We start from the raw sequence: 23025 nt of genomic DNA on the forward strand, positions 1-23025 counted from the left end.
AAAAAATATGATGTGATTGGGATTACGGAGACGTGGCTCCAGGATGATCAGGGCTGGAAACTCAACATCCAGGGGTATTCAACATTCAGGAAGGATAGAATAAAAGGAAAAGGAGGTAGGGTAGCATTGCTGGTTAAAGAGGAGATTAATGCAATAGTTAGGAAGGACTTTAGCTTGGATGATGTGGAATCTATATGGCTAGAGCTGCAGAACACCAAAGGGCAAAAAACGTTAGTGGGAGTTGCGTACAGACCTCCAAACAGTAGTAGTGATGTTGGGGAGGGCATCAAACAGGAAATTAGGGGTGCATGCAATAAAGGTGCAGCAGTTATAATAGGTGACTTTAATATGCACATAGATTGGGCTAACCAAACTGGAAGCAATACGGTGGAGGAGGATTTCCTGGAGTGCATAAGGGATGGTTTTCTAGACCAATATGTCGAGGAACCAACTAGGGGGAAGCCATCTTAGACTGGGTGTTGTGTAATGAGAGAGGATTAATTAGCAATCTTGTTGTGCGAGGCCCCTTGGGGAAGAGTGACCATAATATGGTGGAATTCTGCATTAGGATGGAGAATGAAACAGTTAATTCAGAGACCATGGTCCAGAACTTAAAAGATGGGTAACTTTGAAGGTATGAGGCATGAATTGGCTAGGATAAATTGTTGAATGATACTTAAGGGGTTGACAGTGGATGGACAATGGCAGATATATAGAGACCGCATGGATGAACTACAACAATTGTACATTCCTGTCTGGCGTAAAAATAAAAAAGGGAAGGTGGCTCAACCGTGGCTATCAAGGGAAATCAGGGATAGTATTAAACCCAAGGAAGTGGCATACAAATTGGCCAGAAATAGCAGCGAAGCTGGAGACTGGGAGAAATTTAGAACTCAGCAGAGTAGGACAAAGGGTTTGATTAGGGCAGGGAAAATGGAGTACGAGAAGAAGCTTGCAGGGAACATTAAGACGGATTGCAAAAGTTTCCATAGATATGTAAAGAGAAAAAGGTTAGTAAAGACAAATGTAGGTCCCCTGCAGTCAGAATCAGGGGAAGTCATAACGGGGAACAAAGAAATGGCGGACCAATTGAACAAGTACTTTGGTTCAGTATTCACTAAGGAGGACACAAACAACCTTCCGGATATAAAAGGGGTCAGAGGGTCTAGTAAGGGGGAGGAACTGAGGGAAATCCTTATTGGTCGGGAAATTGTGTTGGGGAAATTGATGGGATTGAAGGCCGATAAATCCCCAGGGCCTGATGGACTGCATCCCAGAGTACTTAAGGAGGTGGCCTTGGAAATAGCGGATGCATTGACAATCATTTTCCAACATTCCATTGACTCTAGATCAGTTCCTATCGAGTGGAGGGTAGCCAATGTAACCCCACTTTTTAAAAAAGAAGGGAGAGAGAAAACAGGGAATTATAGACCGGTCAGCCTGACATCGGTAGTGGGTAAAATGATGGAATCAATTATTAAGGATGTCATAGCAGCGCATTTGGAAAGAGGTGACATGATAGGTCCAAGTCAGCATGGATTTGTGAAAGGGAAATCATGCTTGACAAATCTTCTGCAATTTTTTGAGGATGTTTCCAGTAGAGTGGACAAGGGAGAACCAGTTGATGTGGTATATTTGGACTTTCAGTCGGCTTTCGACAAGGTCCCACATAAGAGATTAATGTGCAAAGTTAAAGCACATGGGATTGGGGGTAGTGTGCTGACATGGATTGAGAACTGGTTGTCAGACAGGAAGCAAAGAGTAGGAGTAAATGGGTACTTTTCAGAATGGCAGATGGTGACTAGTGGGGTACCGCAAGGTTCTGTGGTGGGGCCCCAGCTGTTTACATTGTACATTAATGATTTGGACGAGGGGATTAAGTGTAGTATCTCCAAATTTGCGGATGACACTAAGTTGGGTGGCAGTGTGAGCTGTGAGGAGGATGCTATGAGGTTGCAGAGTGACTTGGATAGGTTAGGTGAGTGGGAAAATGCATGGCAGATGAAGTATAATGTGGATAAATGTGAGGTTGTTCACTTTGGTGGTAAAAACAGAGAGACAGACTATTATCTGAATGGTGACAGATTAGGAAAAGGGGAGGTGCAACGAGACCTGGGTGTCATAGTACATCAGTCATTGAAGGTTGGCATGCAGGTACAGCAGGCAGTTAAGAAAGCAAATGGCATGTTGGCCTTCATAGCGAGGGGATTTGAGTACAGGGGCAGGGAGGTGTTGCTACAGTTGTACAGGGCCTTGGTGAGGCCACACCTGGAGTATTGTGTACAGTTTTGGTCTCCTAACCTGAGGAAGGACATTCTTGCTATTGAGGGAGTGCAACGAAGGTACACCAGACTGATTCCCGGGATGGCGGGACTGACCTATCAAGAAAGACTGGATCAACTGAGCTTGTATTCACTGGAGTTCAGAAGAATGAGAGGGGACCTCATAGAAACGTTTAAAATTCTGACGGGTTTAGAGAGGTTAGATGCAGGAAGAATGTTTCCAATGTTGGGGAAGTCCAGAACCAGGGGTCACAGTCTAAGGATAAGGGGTAAGCCATTTAGGACCGAGATGAGGAGAAACTTCTTCACCCAGAGAGTGGTGAATCTGTGGAATTCTCTACCACAGAAAGTTGTTGAGGCTAATTCACTAAATATATTCAAAAAGGAGTTAGATGTAGTCCTTACTAGTAGGGGGATCAAGGGGTATGGCGAGAAAGCAGGAATGGGGTACTGAAGTTGCATGTTCAGCCATGAACTCATTGAATGGCGGTGCAGGCTAGAGGTGCCGAATGGCCTACTCCTGCACCTATTTTCTATGTTTCTATGTTTCTATGTTTACCCCATCCACAGTACTCTAATCCTAATTTGGTGGCTACCGACAAACCCTGGTACAGCTTCCCATCTCGGGAGAACAGTATCAGTTTTCTTAGTTCATCATCGTCACAATTATTGATCCCCCCCTATCTACTGTACATTGGCAAAATGAACAGAGACATCTCCTCTGTGCTTCAGTTTCGGCACACTGGCCAGCATTTCCTGCAACTGGAGGGATATATATGGGAGCACATAGTCACTCTGCAATGGTCCATGATCACTGCCGTGTGGGGGTGGACTGAACTTTTGCTGTAGCAGGGGACACATTGGTCCTGGTGGTCCAAGTGCTTTGGGAGCCAGCCGACCCTCACTCTACTGGGTCCCATCATCGGACTCCTTTTCCTCCTCCTCATCCAAGTTTCCCTGGTGCCATGAGACAAGCCATACCCCTGGCCCCGGATGCTCGGGTTAACTTACGTATTTTCTCATTCCAGGGCCCATGATCGGCCTCTTCATGTACCCAGTTTTTGGTTACCCTGTATGCCATCTTTATATCTTTTAACTGACCCTCAGCCTTGTTAGCTCTCTCTGAGTTCCTATTTCCTTTCTCACACTGAGCCTGACATGCCTTCTACTTTTGGTGGCCTGACATTGCAGGTATTCTATCATGTTTCCAGCCGTTTCTTCCTGCGCTTTGCTTTCCTGCCTTTCAATGCTAAAAACTGCTGCCAGCCGGTTTACCACAGCTTCTCTCTCTCCTGCCCTACTTTCTGATTCCTGTTTCTCCTTTTCTAAACGCTCAACTTGCTCTGTGAGTATATGAATTTGTTTCTTCTTACATATTAACCAAATCGCCTTTTCCTTCGATTTCTTGTGTATGCTACTCCCTGTCCACTCGACCGCTTTCTCATACAGACTGTCAGAGTGTAACATTTCTCGCATCCACTGCTCAGAAATGTTTACCTTTTCAAATATTTACGAGAATATCCTATCCTCCATTGCAGGTTTCTTGCCCATAACCCTGTCCATAGTTATTGTTCTAAACCTTGAACGTCCCTTTGTGGTCACCAATCTGTAAGGGTTACTAAATGCCTAGTCCCCCGTTACACAGTTCCTGACGTCAGGTTTTATAAGAACAAAGTTACACACGTCACAGGGTTTTGGCTCAACCAAAGTTCGTACATTTTATTGAACAGACACACAATTACCTCCCTAATATAAATCACTACAATCTATGTGGGACTAACAAACCCAGAACACAATCCCCTACGAAAAGGTCATTTGCATTGGCACAACTTGACAGTTAAACTCGTTCGCGATTTGGCTGTTACATATAAATTTACCCAGATTCACACATAAAACCCTTCTATGATTTGGCTGGAACAAAACATACAATCACCAATTCCTCGGCTGTCTTCTGAGGTTGATTGTAGGCCCTTTTCTTGGTTGCAGCTTGTGTCCCGAAGACTGGCTAGCTTCTGTTTCTGTACTGCTGTGGACCACTTCCCATATCTCGGGAGCCAGGCATTGATGATGAGATCCAACACCGTCTCCAGTGCACCAATGCAGCCTTCGGCTACCTGAGGAAAAGAGTGTTTGGAGACCAGGCCCTCAAAACTGCCAACAAGCTTATGGTCTGCAGGGCTATAGTAATACCTGCTCTCCTGTATGGCTCAGAGACATGGACCATGTAGAGTAGACACCTCAAGTTGCTGGAGAAATATCACCAACGATGTCTCCGCAAGAACCTACAAATCCCCTGGGAGGACAGGCGCACCAACATCAGCGTCCTCATTCAGGCGAACATACCTAGCATTGAAGCACTGACCACACTCGATCAGCTCCGCTGGGCAGGCCACATAGTTCGCATTCCAGACACGAGACTCCCAAAGCAAGTGCTCTACTCGGAGCTCCTTCACGGCAAACGAGCCAAAGGTGGGCAACGGAAATGCTCCAAGGACACCCTCAAAGCCTCCCTGATAAAGTGCAACATCCCCACTGACACCTGGGAGTCCCTGGCCCAAGACCGCCCAAAGTGGAGGAAGTGCATCTGAGAGGGCGCTGAGCATCTCGAGTCTCAAAGCCGAGACCATGCAGAAATCAAGCGCAGACAGCGGAAAGAGCTTGTGGCAATCGAATCCCACCCACACCTTCCCTCGTTACAACATAATTCTAAAAGGACAAAATGTGTGAAAAAAAACAATCCTGAAGGCTCTGAGTCTCAATGCGAGGAACATTCGTAATAAGGTGGATGAATTGACTGCGCAGATAGCTGTTAATGGATATGATGTAATTGGGATTACGGAGACATGGCTCCAAGGTAACCGAGGCTGGGAACTCAACTTCCAGGGGTATTCAATATTCAGGAAGGACAGACAGGAAGGAAAAGGAGGTGGGGTAGCGTTACTGGTTAAAGAGGAGATTAACACGATAGTAAGGAAGGACATTAGCGTGGATGAAGTGGAATCTATATGGGTAGAGCTGCGAAATACCAAAGGGAAGAAAACATTAGTGGGAGTTGTGTGCAGACCACCAAACAGTAGTAGAGAGGTTGGGGATGGCATCAAACAGGAGATAAGGGACACGTGCAATAAGGGTACAGTGGTTATCATGGGTGACTTTAATCTACATATTGATTGTGCTAACCAAATTGATAGCAGTACTGTGGAGGAGGATTTCCTGGAGTGTATAAGGGATGGTTTTCTCGACCAATATGTCGGAACCAACTAGAGAGCAGGCCATCCTAGACTGGGTCTTGTGTAACGAGAGAGGATTAATTAGCAATCTGGTCATGTGGGGCCTCTTGGGGAAGAGTGATCATAAGATGGTAGAATTCTTTTTTAAGATGGAGAGTGACACAGTTAATTCAGAAACTAGGGTCCTGAACTTAAAGAAAGGAAACTTCGAAGGTATGAGACGTGAATTGGCTAGGATAGACTGGAGAATGATACGTAAAGGGTTGACGGTGGATAGGCAATGGCAGACAGTTAAATATCACATGGATGAACTACAAAAATTGTACATCCCTGTGTGGTGTAAGAATAAAAAAGGGAAGGTGGCTCAACCGTGGCTAGCAAGGGAAATTAGGGAAAGTATGAAATCCAAGGAAGAGGCATATAAATTGGCCAGAAAAAGCAGCAAAACTGAGGACTGGGAGAAATTTAGAATTCAGCAGAGGATGACTAAAGATTTAATTAGGAGGGGGAAAATAGAGTATGAGAATAAGCTTGCAGGGAACATAAAAACTGACTGCAAAAGCTTCTATAGATATGTGAAGAGAAAAAGATTACTGAACACTAATGTAGATCCCTTGCAGTCAGAGTCAGGTGATTTCATAATGGGGAACAAGGAAATGGCAGACCATTTGAACAAATACTTTGGTTCTGTCTTCACTAAAGAAGACACGTATAACTTCCCGAAAACAGTAGGGGACCGAGGGTGTGGCGAGAAGAGGAAACTGAGGGAAATCCTTATTAGGCGGGAAATTGTGTTAGGGAAATTGAAGGGACTGAAGGCTGATAAATCCCTAGGGCCTGATAGTCTGCATCCCAGAGTACTTAAGGAAGTGGCCCTAGAAATAGTAGATGCATTGGTGGTCATTTTCCAACATTCCATGGACTCTGGTTCAGTTCCAATGAATTGGAGGGTAGCTAATGTAACCCCACTTTTTAAAAAGGGAGAGAGAAAACAGGGAATTATAGACCGGTTAGCCTGACATCGGTGGTGGAGAAAATGCTGGAATCAATTATTAAAGATGTAATAGCAGTGCATTTGGAAAGCAGTGACAGGATCGGTTCAAGTCAACATGGATTTATGAAAGGGAAATCATGCTTGACAAATCTTCTAGAGTTTTTTGAGGATGTAACTAGTAGAGTGGATAAGGGAAAACCAGTGGATGTGGTGTATTGCGACTTTCAAAAGGCTTTTGACAAGGTCCCACACAAAATTAAGGCACATGGTATTAGGGATAATGTATTGACGCAGATAGAGAATTGGTTGACAGACAGGAAACAAAGAGTGGAAATAAATAGGTCCTTTTCAGAATGGCAGGCAGTGACTAGTGGGGTGCCGCAGGGTTCAGTGCTGGGACCCCAGCTATTTACAATTCATGATTTCGATGAAGGAATTGAGTGTAATATCTCCAAGTTTGCAGATTGCAAGGTGGCAGTGCGAGCTGCGAGGAGGATGCTAGGAGGTTGCAGGGGGACTTGGACAGGTTAGGTGAATGGGCAAATGTATGGCAGATGCAGTATAATGTGGATAAATGTGAGGTTATCCACTTTGATGGCAAAAACAGGAAGGCAGATTATTATCTGAATGGTGACAGATTAGTAAAAGGGAAGGCGCAACGAGACCTGGGTGTCATGGTACATCAGTCATTGAAAGTTGGCATCTAGGTACAGCAGGCAGTAAAGAAAGCAAATGGCATGCTGGCCTTCTTAGCGAGGGGATTTGAGTATAGGAGCAGGGAGGTTTTACTGCAGTTGTACAGGGCCTTGGTGAGACCACACCTTGAGTATTGTATGCAGTTTTGGTCTCCTAATCTGATGAAGGACGTGATTGCTATTGAGGGAGTGCCGCGAAGGTTCACCAGACTGATTCCCGGGATGGCAGGACTGACATATGAGGAAAGACTGGATAGGCTAGGCTTATACTCACTGGAATTTAGAAGAATGAGAGGGGATCTCATAGAAACTTATAAAATTCTGACGGGACTGGACAGGTTAGATGCAGGAAGAATGTTCCTGATGTTGGGGAAGTCCAGAACCAGGGGTCACAGTCTAAAGATAAGGGGTAAGCCATACAGGACCGAGTAGAACTCAAACTGGTTTGTTGTTTTCCCCTCAGTTGGCCTCCGTAAAATGGGACTGCACATGATCTTCATAGCAGCTTGTCGGTTCTCTGGAAAGGTCCTTTGGCACACCGGACACTCGTAAACAAAGTGCTTCAGAATGTGCTGCTCGAAATCAAAGTCCTCCAGGTTGAGGAGAAACTTTTTCACCCAGAGAGTTGTGAACCTGTGGAATTCTCTGCCACAGAAAGTTGTTGAGTCCAGTTTGTTGGACATATTCAAAAGGGAGTTAGATGTGGCCCTTACGGCTAAAGGGATCAGCGGGTATGGAGAGAAGGCAGCAGTGGGGTATTAAGGTTGCATGATCTTCCATGATCATATTGAATGGCTCGAAGGGCCGAATGGCCTGCTCCTGCACCTATTTTCTATGTTTCTATGTTTCCCTCAACGACTATCTGTCCCACCTGTCACAGAGTCTGTGGCTCTTGTATTGGACTGTTCAGCCACCAAAGAACTCACTTCAGGAGAAGAAGCAAGTCGTCCTCGATTCCAAAGGACTGCCTATGATGATGACTGCTGTGGTCTGCTTCCGAAATGGGTCTTCTTTATACCAAAAACCAACTTGCAATCTTCGAACTGATTTAACATGATGGCCGCGTCAAATGAATATGATGGCCGCATCAAATGTGAACTCTTGATAGCTAATTGTTCCTCATCTAGAGTCATTGTTCATGATTACCTTACCAAGGTGACTTAATGGTTGGTTTTCTGGTAGCATTCATATTCAAATGGCTCAGGGTCTGGTCCATTGACTAAGCCTACCCTGATACCAGCCTTTTTGGAGCCACAGTCCAGAAACACTGTAACCCCTTAAGGTAAATGAATATATGAATGTTCCTGTATCTTTTCAGACAGGAAACTATTGAAGATGTGAATGTTTCTCTTCTGGTGAATGTCCCTCATGATGTCGGATGGTTTGGCTGCAATGTAAGAATTAACCCTTTCCTGCCCAGCTCTTTCTGCGAGCTGTGAAGCCGTTCTGAGTTTTTATATTCAATAGTCCAATTTTTACCATTGAGGGGGAGGAACGGATCCTACAACATTGCACCGGGTGCAGGCGGGAAACTGACCACACGCCTATGGATTAGGCAAAACTCCCGGGCCTCAGCCCTATCGGAGTTGTGTCTGTTTGCCACCCTGCTCGGCTCCCACCCGCCGGATTCCAGCCCTGAGTTAAAATCGGGGCTTTTGTACGAGGTGAAGATGGGAAAGAACAAACCAAAAGAAAAAGAAAATTGCAAATTCTACTAGCCTAGGGGAGGAGCAACAATCAGTCCCTGGGTCCACACCTTTTAGGGCTGTTTTCTCCATTGCAGAAGGCGGCTTCCCTCTCCGAGTGGAGATCAGGAGTTTCCACACGAGGAACCTCCCAGTGGCTGCCTTTAGAGAGGCGTTGGCAGGGACTAAGGAGCAGATTGTCTGCCTGTCCTCCAGGCTCGGGATGGTGCTCGCTGCAGGAAGACCTAGAGGCAGAAGGGCAGAAAAGAATAATACTACGTGTGATATCGACAGTCCGGCGTTCCCAGCGGGGGTGGGGCGGGGGCAGTGCTCACAGGGAGTAAATCTTGGGCAATCATGGGACGAAGCCTGTGGATTTTCCATGCCTTGAAATTAATGGATGGAAAATCTCCATCTGATGCACTTAAATTTCTGCATTTATTGTGTGGGACTTTGGCAAATTCCCCACTCGCTTTGCTGGATCATCGAACCAAGCGTTTTATTTTTAAAATATTCTTAAAAGAACTGCAGTGCACTGCCATTACAGTGAAATCCAATAAAGTGATTTGGGCAGGTCCCAAATGACCATTATAGCCGAACGATTACTGTTTCAGACAGTGGGCAACAGGATAGCCACCTTCTGGCATAGTTTTAGAGGACCGGTGAACAGCGGTATTAAACAGCTGAGCAGCGCTCAATAGCACTTTGAACAGCTGAATAGTAAATTGTATAACAGCCCTGGCAAATTGCCCACCTTTGCTGCCTGATGCCCTGCCCAGTGTTTGTCCGTGTTGCTCCGAGGCTGTATTAGAAGGGGGCAATGGGATGGAAATGACATCAGTATATGAAAGCAGTGGAGAGGGAGATCAGTGCAGAAGAAGAGAAATGCACAGTTAATTCTAGTGCATTACGCAAGCAGGATTTTGTACTTTTAAAAATTCATTCATGGGATGTGAGCGTCGCTTGCAAGGCCAGCAGTTATTGCCCATCCCGAATCCGAATGATCACTACAAAGCAGTGATCACGGGAAGCATTTTCCATTCTTATTGAAATATCATTGCCCCACCTCCAGTGCACAATAGGAGCAGAGGAGGCTTACATGCTGTTAAACAATTCATAAGATTGTAGAATCATACAGCACAGAAGGAGTCGATTTGTTCCATCGTGCCTGTGCCTTCTTCCTACATCTACCAGCAAGAAATATATCAAACTTGTGGCAGCAAACACCAGTGGTGCATGATCTGCCTGCTTTATGCTGCCGACTTTTGCTTTTCCCATAAAAGTCTCAAGCCCTGATTTTAACTCGAGGCGGGGGCCTGGTGGGCGCGAGTGACGAACCGTCCCAACCTCAGCAATGTGTGGCCTGGGAGATTTTAACTTAATGTTTAAAGACAAGGGGTTAGAAATTCAGGAACAATAGTGCCCCCCTGAACGTTTGCGCCATCTATCGCAAAATTAGGTTTCTGCGCCCCAAGAGGGCGTGAAATCAGTCGTTGCACAATTCTCTTAGGCCGATGGTACCGAAAATCTCAGCAGTAAATTTCCAGAAAGAAATCGCTTGCTGCGAAGGCCACTATGCATCCCGTGGACAGCCGATTCTTCAAGGCGTGGCAAGATAAGTATGCGCATGCACAATTCCAACTGCTCAGTCTGCTCAGAACAGGAAAATGGAGGAGGAAGGAAGACGCCATCATGCACACCGCTTCTCGGCATTAGAGGAGAGAGGAGAGGCGTTGGAATGGGCTCCAACTTTCCACTGGAAGGAGGCCTACTCCTAGAGTCTTCAGGAGGCTATGGAGGGAGGTGGCCCAGCACCTCTCCGCCAGGAACACGGTGGCCAGAAGTGCGACACAATGTCGCAAGAGGTTCAGCGACTTCACTAGGATCGTGAGGGTGAGTACCCTTTCTATTAACATTGCAGTGCCGTAATGTGGACCTCACTGTCTCACACAGTGTCAAGTCTTTGCGGTACCTGCTCCTTCACTATGTGTACATGGCCATGGTCCTCATTGGTGAAGATACCATAAAAGTTCAGCAGCCATGCCCTGGCCATTCAAGCGCTGTTGATCTCCTTCTTCCCGACTCAGCCTGACTCCTCCTCGCACTACCATTTCACTCTTGTTATGCGTTCGCACCACTTCAGCCTCATTCTTCATCTTCGGTGGCTAATCCCATCGTTTGCGCAGCCATGCAGATTCAAATAGAGACCGACACACTTCCATGCAGTAGCAGCTATTCAACTAAAGAAGGCACATGTGGCACACGATGAGCTGCACATTCACTCACACCTTCTTGTGTTTGTTATTGCAGTCGAAACTGGCACACAACAGGTGCGAGCAGATGTGCACCTGAGGAGGGGAGCCTGACAACCAGGACCTCACTGAGGTGGAGCAGGGAGTGCCCGCCCTCCTGGGCACAGTAGTTGATGTAATAGCAGTCATCAAAGCCGAGCCCCTGGGGACACTGACGGTATGTTAATGCCCTTTGCGTTTTATATGAGGCCCTTTACTCTTGATACCACATGCCTTACCCCCTTTACATATAAGTGTCCAATGCCATCCCCTTCTTCCCTTCCTGCCCCCTGCCCTGCTGCTAAGCAGAGTTCTGTATCTTTGTGCTTACAGATACAGAGGAGCCAGAATTGCAGCAGCCTTCCCTATGAGCCATCCCCATCAAACGACGGGGGAGACGAGGAGGAAGGGGACAAATGTCTTGAGACATAGCGGGATCCTCCATCAGTGCGACGGGCAGCGCAGTCCTGGTGCCGATGTCAGACTGCAGGTCTGGCTGCAGGAGATGGCACATCTCTGTGAGGCACTCCTTTCGGAAGCACGGCCTTCTGACACGCTGTTCCTCCGACATGTTGAGGTATGAGCTTTGCTCCCGGTAAGCCCATGGCGGGGGGTAAGGCCTCCTGTTCCGACGTCTATGGGGTCTCCTCAGTTGTCGGCCGACATGGTCAACAGCCCTTCTATCTTGACGCCACCTGTCAAAAGCATGTAGAAGGAGATGCTGGCGTGCTTGTAATGCAGCCATTTAAATCTCAAACTCATGTTGCTAGGAACCTGTAAGATCAGTATATCTGCCGCTGCAAAGTAAGAGGTTCACACATGGTGCTCTGTCGAAACGTTGTGCTCACTGTGACCTCCGATTAATCCGATTGCTCCTCCCTTCAAATAGCCTCCAGGTATCGCCGAAAGAAGTTGGGACTGCCTTGTTTATCCGACGTGTTCAGTGGCGGACGGTAAATGAGGCGGAGACATCTAATTTTGCGAGCGGAGCGCTAGCGAATCGTTGCACATGTCCTGACGACATGATCTAACTGAAGTTAGACAGCGAAGCGTTAGCGTTTTGCGCCGCCAGTAAACCTGAACCAAATTTCCGGACGGGGCGCTATAATCTGCACAGCCAAGCTGCACAAACCATTGGAGACACATTAATGTCCCTCCGGGGCACACAATGAGGTGCTACACAACCGAATTCCTCGCCCAAGCAGGTCAATGTGTTTTGTAACTCAAGCTGTATATCCTACATTTCTTCATTTATGATGAAGAAAATAATAACAGAAGTACATTAAAACCTGAGAGGTGGTAACGGGTGGTGGTGGGAGCGATTCAGATATTGAAGAAATGAAGTTGGTGGTGCATTTCTAGATGGAACTGGGGGAATACGTGCTTGGAAATGTTTGTATTTTTGCATTAAAAATTATATTCCGGTTACACTTTTACAGTCTGCAGTTCATGAATTTTTAATCTTAAAAAAATGAAAAGTAAAGTGGCATTTGGATCTTCAACAGAGCAACTAGACCATCACTTTCTCAAAGGTTACCGCAATGTACTCTCCAACATCTAACCCACCCCTCCCCTGCCCCCATTTCACAGAAGCTCTCTACCACAGTCAAGTTCCTAAACTTTTACATAGATCTAAAGTCCTCCTCCAACACTCCTAGTTTATACTATCACTTACTTAACTCTCCCCTCTCAATTCAACCTGGCACTGTTCCCCTCCACCCCTCAATTTAATCTGTTCTCCCTCCCCCATTCAATTCTTCCATCTCCTGTTTGTGAAGCACTTTTTTCCCTCACTATCTTTAATTTCACCCAGCACTCTTCTGCCGCACTAACCCAGTTCAAGTTGGCCTTATTCTTTCACCTCCATTATAATGGAACTATTTCTTCTCCCTACCCCATTCAAACTGACACTCTTCCTTCCATCCCAGCTCAAATCGGCACTCTTTCCATCTCCAACCCTCTCCCTGCACATTAATCTCTTCCTCCCACCCCCCCCAGTTCATGCTGTCACTCTTCCTCTCTCAGTTAATGCCTGAACTCTCTTTCCTTGCCCATCCCGAAGCAACACTCCCAGGTTCTCATCTCTTCCCCTCCAAAGCATTAGTCCTGGCTTCTGCCTCTTGTAACTCCATTCAGTACTGTCTGTTTGCCCCTTCTCTCTCCCATTTACCCTCCCTTTCTCTGCCCTTCACTGGCTTCCATCCTCAGTGTTGCTCCTACCCAACTTTGGCTACAAAGTGTGTTTGGTTGCTGCATACTGCAAGCAAGAACTCCTATTTTCACAAAAATTCCCATCTGCAATTTACAGAGCTTAGAATTATAATACGTTTTACGATAATAATTGAGAAGGACATAAGTATGACGCAGACCAGGGTAATAGATTGGAGAAAAGCTGATTTTGAGAGGCTGAGAATAGAACTTGGGAAAATAAAATGGACAACAATATTGGCAAATAGTGACATAGAACAGCAATAGGAAACATTTAAAATAGTGTTCAACAGAGTCCAGGAAAATGTATTCTGCTAAAAACAAGAACAAGCTAAACACTAATGTTACACCGTGGATGAATAAAGCCATAAGGGAAAAATTGAGGATAAGGAAAGAGGCAAACACTAAGTACATGGATAGCAGGGGAGTGCATGATAAGGGGGAATATGAAGAGATTAGGAGAGAAGTCAAAAAGACAATTAGGAAGGTAAAGAGAAACTATGAAATGACATTATTAAGGAACATAAGGCTAGAACCTCCACTTTTGAGCTTATCGCCCAAAAATGGGAGTTATTTCTGGCGTGGGCATTAAAAAAGGGTTGTCAGATCCCCGGCTTCTCGCCCATTCTCAAAACATCTAATTTACATTTTTGAAAATGGGCGTTACCGCGAGCGATATCAAATGGGCGGTAGCGTTAAATTTTTCTGACCTTTTGCCGTACAGTGTGGCCGTCCTTAGCAACGGCATGGCAACGCTCGATTCCCGCGATTCAGCAGGTCAAGGGTCATCATGACATGCGCAGAAGAGGAGACAGAGCGAGAGGGAGCTCAGAGGCACTGAAAGCGTGTGTGGCTGTGGTGTGTGCTTGTTTGGCTGTTGTGGGAGGAACGACGGAGATTCACCAGCAGCAAAAAGCCCACTAAGCACTAAGAACATCGTTGGCACCGAGTTTTTGTACAACAAATAACATAAAAAATGGAAGGCTTGGAGGAGGCCCTGGAGCTGGTAGCCAGGAACACTGGTGACAGAGGGCTCTCAGTGGTCCTGGAGCGCCGCACTGCACCCCCAAGATGATGCACCCCCATTGCCAACCACACGAGAGCCAGCAGCAACATCTTGTTTATAGCTCGGAGCAAGTTCCCACCTTTGGACCATCCTCTCCCGTATCCGTCCGAGCAGCGTTTCGGCCATCACTACCATCTCCCCACACCCCACACCCGATGAAGCATCGCCTAAGGACCTCCTCAACCAGGCAGCTTGGAGTCAGGAGGGGAAGGGGGAGGGGTAGAGGTGGGGAGTAGAAGCGGCGGGGGGGGGGCATGGAGAGGGGGGGAAGGGTTGGTTTGTACAGAAATACTGATGATTTCAGACTAATATTCAGTTTAAATGTTTTTTATTTAACAAAACCTTACAACACATTGGCTCAGATAGCTGCACCATTACACACTGGCGATTCCATAACCTCAAAGGGTATAATCACATTTAACTTCAATCAACTTAAATTTTAATTGTCACCAAGGTGATGCCCACCATTGATGTATGACTTGCACACCCAGCAGTGTGTCAGCCTTGTAAATACCACCAACATTCTTTCAGGCAAAGCGCTCATTGATGAGCTCCTGACGTAAGGCTATCATGCCACCATGGGCCCTTTCATGTGGTCTACAGGGGGATGGGGCATTGCTTCAGCATCAGCTGAAAAAAAGGAAGGTCGGGTTGGGGCTAGGGCCAATTAGGGATGGACAGGATAATACAACAGGCAGCGATAGAAAGCTGGCAGAGATATTAAATAATTACTTTGCTTCAGTATTTTCCAGGGAGATAGAACAGATGGAGTTGACATTGAATGATGAGATTAGTAATGAGATAACTGCATTTAAATTAAAACAAGGATATATATTAAATAAACTAATGAACCACAAAGAGGATAAAACCCCTGGTCCAGACGGATTACACCCGTGCATTTTAAAAGAATCTAGGGAAGAGATAGCAGAGGCATTACTACACATCTTTAGTAATTCGTAAGAAAAAGGTGTAGTGCCAGAGGATTGGTGGATAGCTAACATAATCCCTATATTTAAGAAGGGAGATAGAACATGTCCAGGGAACTATAGAACAGTCAGCTTAACATCGTGGTAGGAAAAATAATGGAATCCCTACTAAAGGAGTAAATGGAAGAACATCTAGAAACCAAAATATAATAATAAATAGTTAGCATGGAATTCAAAAGGAAAATTTTGATGACTAACATAATTAAAATTTTTGAAGAGGTGACAGAGAGAGTAGACAAGGGTAATGCAGTAGATGTAATTTATCTAGATTTTCAAAAGGCCTTCGATAAGGTACCACATAATAAAGTAATGAATAAGATCAGGGCTTGCAGATTCAGGGGACACGTCGCAGCATGGATAGCTAGTTGACTTCAAGACAGAAAGCAGAGAGAAGGGGTAAAGGGTAGCTATTCTGAGTGGCAGAAGGTGTACAGTGGTGTTCCATTGCTGGGACCACTGTTGTTCACAATTTATATTAATGATTTAGACTTTTGAATCAAAAACACAATTTCTAAATTTGTGGACTACACCAAATTGGGATACTGAGGATGACTGCAACAAATTACAAGAAGACATAAAAAAATTTGCAGAATGGGTATATAATTTAACACAGATAAATGTGAGGTATTACATTTTGGTAAGAAGAATAGGGAGGTCACATATTAATTGGAAAATAAAAATCTAAATGGAGTAGAGGAACAAAGGGATTTCGGAATACAAATACACAAATCACTAAAAGTATCTGTTGTGTTCCTAACACAGATGAGACTGTACACGGGGAGGTTAAAGTAACAGTGACCTCAGTCTTTATTAAGACACTCCAGAGCGAGTAACAGGCCTAAGGGGCTGGCTTATATACAGTGCTCCCAAGGGATGCTGGGATCCCTTGGGACTTCAGGGGATGTGCTCCCTGGTGACGGAACATGGGAGTGCATGCTTTACAGATACACAACATCACTCCCCCCCAAAGTCAAAGTGAAAACTATTTACAAGGTGAGGCGGTCGGGAGCCTGCCTTTCCCTGGTGGACCGCCTCGGTATAAATGTCCGTTCTGGTGTGTTGGCTGTGCCCTCGCTGGGCTGGCGTGTTGTTGGCCCTACAGGGCTGTTGGGTGAGCCTGGCCTTGCTGGGCTGTTGGGCGTGATGGGTTCTATTTCCTGGTCCAGCGTGGTGTCGTTGACCCTTTGGGTGTGTGTTGTGGGCTCGGAAAAGGTGGTGTCTGCTGTGGATTGTTCAGGGCAGTCTGTGAACCACAGCCTCGTTTGGTCTGGGTGCTTTCTGCAAATTTGTCCATTGTCTAGTTTGACTACAAACACCCTACTCCCTTCTTTAGCTACCGTGGACTGTGCCCGCGATCCACTTGGGACCATATCCACAGTTTAGCACATATACAGGGTCATTCAGATCAATTTCCCGTGACACAGTGGCGCGACCATCATTTACATTTTGTTGCTGCTGCCTGCTCTCTACCTGATCATGCAGGTTGGGGTGAACTAGCGAGAGTCTGATTTTAAGTGTCCTTTTCATGAGTAGCTCAGCCGGGGACACCCCTGTGAGCGAGTGGGGTCTCGTGCGGCAGCTGAGCAGTACTCGGGACAGGCGGGTTTGGAGTGAGCCTTCTGTGACTCAATTAAGGCTCTGTTTGATTGTTTGTACTGCCCATTGGAGGCTGGTTTAAACGGGGCCAAGGTGACATGTTTGATCCCATTGTGGGTCATGAATTCTTTAAATTCAGCACTGGTGAAACATGGCCCATTGTCACTGACCAATATGTCAGGCAGGCCGTGGGTGGCAAACATGGCCCTCAGGCTTTCAATGGGGCGGTGGTGGTGCTGCCCGACATTATTTCACATTCAATCTATTTTGAAAAAGCATCCACCACCACCAGGAACATTTTACCGAGAAACGGGCCCACATAGTCGACATGGATCCTCGACCATGGTCTGGAGGGCCAGGACCACAAACTTAGTGGTGCCTCTCTGGGTGCGTTGCTCAACTGAGCACACATGCTGCATTGCCGTACACAGTACTCTAAGTCAGAGTCGATACCGGACCACCATATGTGGGATCTGGCTATCGCTTTCATGATTACTATACCCGCGTGTGTGCTGTGGAGATCTGAGATAAACGTCTCCCTGCCCTTTTTGGGTAGCGCTACGCGGTTACCCCACAACAGGCAGTCTGCCTGAATGGACAGCTCGTCCTTTTGCCGCTGGAATGGCTTGATTAGCTCTTGCATGTCAATGGGGATGCTGGCCCAGCTCCCATGCAGTACACAGTTTTTTTACTAGGGACAGCAGAGGATCTTGGCTGGTCCAAGTCCTAATCTGGCGAGCCGTGACAGGTGATTTATCATTTTCAAATGCTTCCATGACCATCAACAAGTCTGCAGGCTGCGCCATTTCCACACCCGTGGTGGGCAATGGTAGTCGACTGAGAGCATCCGCACAGTTCTCGGTGGCTGGCCTGTGGTGGATGGTATAGTTATACGCTGATAGCCCACCTTTGTATGCGGGCTGAGGCATCAGTATTTATCCCCTTGTTTTCAGCGAACAGGGTTATAAGGGGCTTGTGATCGGTTTCCAGCTCAAATTTGAGGCCACACAGGTACTGATGCATTTTCTTTACCCCAAACACACATGCTGTTGGCCCTCTTGGCCTTAGACAAGCTCCTGGAAGCATAGGCGACAGATTGCAACTTCCCCGCAATGTTGGCTTGTTGTAATACACATCCGACTCCGTACGACGACGCGTCACATGCTAGCACAAGTCTTTTACACGGGTTATACAATACAAGCAGCTTGTTGGAGCATAAAATGTTTCTGGCTTTCTCAAAAGCAATTATTTGTTTTTTGTCCCATATCCAGTTCTTACCTTTACACAATAACACATGTAGGGGCTCTAAGAGGGTGTTTAACCCCGGTAGGAAGTTACCAAAATATTTGAGGAGTCCCAGAAATGACCACAGCTCTGTGATATTCTGTGGCCTGGGTGCGTTCCTGATTGCCTCTTTCTTGGCGTCTGTGGGCCGAATGCTGTCCGCCGCGATCTTTCTCCCCAAAAACTCCACTTCTGTTGCCATGAAGACGCATTTCGACCTCTTCAGCCGCAGCCCTATGCGATCCAATCGCTGGAGGACCTCCTCCAGGTTTTGTAGGTGCTCGATGGTGTCCCGACCCGTGACAAATACGTCGTCCTGAAAAACCACCGTGCGTGGTACCGACTTGAGTAGGCTCTCCATGTTTCTCTGCAGCCGACCGAATTCCAAACGGGCATCTGTCGTAGATGAACAGTCCCTTGTGCGTGTTGATGCAGGTGAGGCCCTTCGAAGACTCCTCCAGCTCCTGCGTCATGTAGGCTGAAGTCAGGTCGAGCTTGGTGAATGTCTTGCCTTCTGCCAGCGTCGCAAATAGGTCGTCTGCCTTAGGTAGCGGGTATTGGTCCTGTAGCGAGAAACAATTAATAGTTACTTTATAATCGCCACAAATCCTGACCGTGCCATCACTTTTGACTGCTGGAACAATCGGGCTGGCCCACTTGTTGAATTCCATTGGGGAGATGATGCCCTCGCGTTGCAGCCTGTCCAGCTCGATTTCCACTCTCTCCCTCATCATGTGAGGTACCACTCGCGCCTTGTGATGAATGGGTCATGCCTCTAGGACCAAGTGGATCCGCTCCTTCACCCCGGAAAAATTTCCAATGCCTGGCTCAAAAAAGGAAGGAAATTTGTTAAGAACCTGGGTACATGAGGCCTCATCGACATGTGATAGTGTCCAGATGTCATCCCAGTTCCAGTGGATTTTGCCCAGCCAGCTCCTTCAAAGCAGTGTGGGGCCATCGGCCGGGACAATCCAGAGTGGCAGTTCGTGCACCGTGCCCGCGTAGGTGACCTTGACCATGGTGCTGCCCAGAACAGTGATAAGCTCTTTGGTGTATGTCCTCAGTTTCGTGTAGATGGGGCTCAGGGCTTGTTGTACCACAGTCTCTCAAACATCTTTTTACTCATGATGAATTGGCTAGCGCCAGTGTCCAGTTCCATGCTATGGGTAAGCCATTCAATTTTACGTTTAGCATTATAGGTGGACATTTCGTCAAAAATGTGTGCATCCCATGTACTTCAGCATCTGCCTCCTCTCTCTGAGGCTCGAAATTGCTTTGATCCACCATGGACTGATCTTCCTCAGCCATGTGGTGGTTAGCAGGTTTTGCAGAGCTTGCAGCTTGTCTGCAAGCTCGTTGGAGGTGCCCCATTGTTCCACAGCTCTTGCAAACATACCCTTTGAAGCGGCATGAATAGGCTGAATGGAAGCCTCCACAACGCCAACAAGGTGTGAATTGCCTTGCATTTATCCTTTGTTGCAGACTCTGAGTCATCTGGGTCACCTGAGGCCTGCTGGCAGTTGCGGACTCGTGGTTTCTGCACTGTACATTTCTGCTCGCAAACACAGTTCCAGTTAATTTATGAGCATTGCTAGCACTTGTGTTCTGAGAGATTTGTTTGCTGTTGTCACTAGTGGACATAAACACCTGTGCTATCGCAATGGCTTTACTGAGGGTCGGTGTCTCTACAGTCAAAAGTTTTCGTCGGATAGTCTCGTGGCCAATATAAAAAGTCTCTGAGCATCTGCTCGAGGTAGCCATCAAGCTCACATTGTCCTGCAAGTTGCCTTAGCTCAGCAATGTAGCTCGCCACTTCCTGACCTTCAGATCGCTGGCACCTGTAGAACCGATAACTCGCCATCAGCACGTTCTCTCTCGAGTTAAGATGCTCCCGAACCAGTGTACACAGCTCCTCATATGACTTATCTGTGGGTTTCACCGGAGCTCGCAGGTTCTTCATGAAGCTGTAGGTCGGTGCCCCGCAGATCATGAGCAAGACCGCTCTCCTTTTTGCAGTGCTTCCTTCTCCGTCCAGCTCGTTGGCTACAAAGTACTGGTCTAGTCCTCACCCTCCAAGAACTTCTCCAGGATGCCCACAGTTTGCTGCATCTTTGCATTGGATTCGTGCACTCGTCGCCAGTTGTTGTGTTCCTAACACAGTTGAGACTGCACACAGGGAGGTTAAAGTAACAGTGAACTCAGTCTTTATTAAGACACTCCAGAGTGAGTAACAGACCTTAGGGGCTGGCTTATATACAGTGCTTCCAAGGGATGCTGGGATCACTTGGGACTTCAGGGGATGCGCTCCCTGATGGCGGAACATGGGAGTACATGCTTTACAGATACACAACAGGATCGACAAAGTTTATAAGAACATAAGAACATAAGAATTAGGAACAGGAGTAGGCCATCTATCCCCTCGAGCCTGCTCCGCCATTCAACAAGATCATGGCTGATCTGGCCGTGGACTCAGCTCCACTTACCCGCCCGCTCCCCTTAATTCCTTTATTGGTTAAAAATCTATCTATCCGTGACTTGAATATATTCAATGAGCTAGCCTCAACTGCTTCCTTGGGCAGAGAATTCCACAGATTCACAACCCTCTGGGAGAAGAAATTACTTCTCAACTCGGTTTTAAATTGGCTCCCCCGTATTTTGAGGCTGTGCCCCCTAGTTCTAGTCTCCCCGACCAGTGGAAACAACCTCTCTGCCTCTATCTTGTCTATCTCTTTCATTATTTTAAATGTTTCTATAAGATCATCCCTCATCCTTCTGAACTCCAACGAGTAAAGACACAGTCTACTCAATCTATCATCATAAGGTAACCCCCTCATCTCCGGAATCAGCCTCGTGAATCGTCTCTGTACCCCCTCCAAAGCTAGTATATCCTTCAGTAAGTAAGGTGACCAAAACTGCACGCAGTACTCCAGGTGCGGCCTCACCAATACCCTATACAGTTGCAGCAGGACCTCCCTGCTTTTGTACTCCATCCCTCTCGCAATGAAGGCCAACATTCCATTCGCCTTCCTGATTACCTGCAAACTAACTTTTTGGGATTCATGCACAAGGACCCCCAGGTCCCTCTACACCGCAGCATGTTGTAATTTCTCCCCATTCAAATAATATTCCCTTTTACTGATCTTTTTTCCAAGGTGGATGACCTCACACTTTCCGACATTGTATTCCATCTGCCAAACCTTAGCCCATTCGCTTAACCTATCTAAATCTCTTTGCAGCCTCTCTGTGTCCTCTACACAACTCGCTTTCCCACTAATCTTTGTGTCATCTGCAATTGTCTTTTAAGACTTCCCGCCCCAAAGAGGGGAAGCTCCACCATTCCTGGAAACACTGCAATACCAGGTCGATGCGTGGAGTGGACGGAGCAAGCCCCTGTTCCATCTCCCTGTTCCAAAAATCAATTTAATATTTGGTCCCCAGATAGGGGACGTATCAGATATTAAACTGATAAGAACAGATACTACACTTGATCTTAGCCAAAAAGCCGAGAAGGTTAACAAGGCCATTAAAAAAAAGAAATCCGAGCACTGGGAATAATTTCTCGATAGATAGAATTGAAAAGTAGTGAAGTTATGCTAAACTTGTATCGAACCTTGGTTAGACCACACTTGGAGTACTGCGTAGAATTCTGGTCACCATATTATTAAAATGATACCAGAAATATGAGGGTATACCTATCGGGAAAGGATGAACATACTGAGTTTCTTTTCTGTTGAAAAGAGAAGGCTGAGGGGTGACCTCATAGAGATCTGTAAAATCATGAAAGATTTTGATAGAGTGGATACAGAGAAAAAGATTCCACTCATGGGGAAGAGCAAAACTAGAGGCCATCAATATAAGATCGTCACCAAGAAATGAAACAGGGAATTCAGAAGAAACTTTTTTACCCAAAGAGTGGTGAGAATGTGGAACTCGCTACCACAGGGAGTGGTTGAAGCGAACAGTGCAGATGCATTTAAGGGGCAGCTAGACAAGCATATGAGGGGGAAGAGAATAGAGGGTAATGTTGATAGAGTTAGATAAGGAAAGACAGGAGGAGGCTCGAGTGGAGCATAAACACCACCATGGACTGGTTGAGCCGAATGGCCTGTTTCTGTGCTGTATGTCTTATGTAATCCAATGTAATCACTTCATAATAAGACTTGGTAGGAATCACTATATTTGTGAGTTGTTTACCCAAACTGAGAGGCTCACAGAAGTCCTGCTGCCATTTTGTTAGAGTGATCTTGTGCAAACTAAATTTTCAGAGCTTCAGGAGATTTCCCACTCCCATTTTATTGTTCAGCTGGAAAATATTTAAGGCAAAAAACACAAGTTTCAAGCCTCAAGAATGTGACTACAGAGTATTGGTTAAACATCTCCTCCTCTGTGTTCACATCAGACCAAAAGCACACTATCTGGGCTGACTCATTACAGAGTTCTAATCATACGAATGGCATTATTCCTCCTGAAAGGATACAGAGGAGAGCAACAAAGAAGATTCTAGCTCGCAGGTTTTCATTTACAAGGTGAGGTGGTCACGCTTTCTTTAGAATTAAGATTCTGAGGCAACCTCATTCAAGATCGCTGAAGGAATTGACAAACCTGCAAAGGAAAATAATATCATAGAATAATTTATTAGGGGGAGACCTTATGGGAGACAGTATGAATGGGTTTGAGAGATCATTAGTTGTGTTTCTGGAAAGAGAAG

The 23025-nt window shown here is 46.3% G+C and overlaps 1 non-coding gene across 1 annotated transcript; it reads right to left on the bottom strand.

Annotated features, from left to right (window-relative positions):
• Positions 1 to 21640: 21640 nt before the first annotated feature.
• Positions 21641 to 21831, bottom strand: LOC139278605 (U2 spliceosomal RNA). The gene has a single exon (XR_011596320.1). It is a non-coding gene; the product is annotated as a U2 spliceosomal RNA (small nuclear RNA).
• Between the last annotated feature and the right edge of the window lie 1194 nt (positions 21832 to 23025).

Source organism: Pristiophorus japonicus, chromosome 1 (genome assembly GCF_044704955.1).
Source record: "Pristiophorus japonicus isolate sPriJap1 chromosome 1, sPriJap1.hap1, whole genome shotgun sequence".
Taxonomy (NCBI): Eukaryota; Metazoa; Chordata; class Chondrichthyes; family Pristiophoridae; genus Pristiophorus; species Pristiophorus japonicus.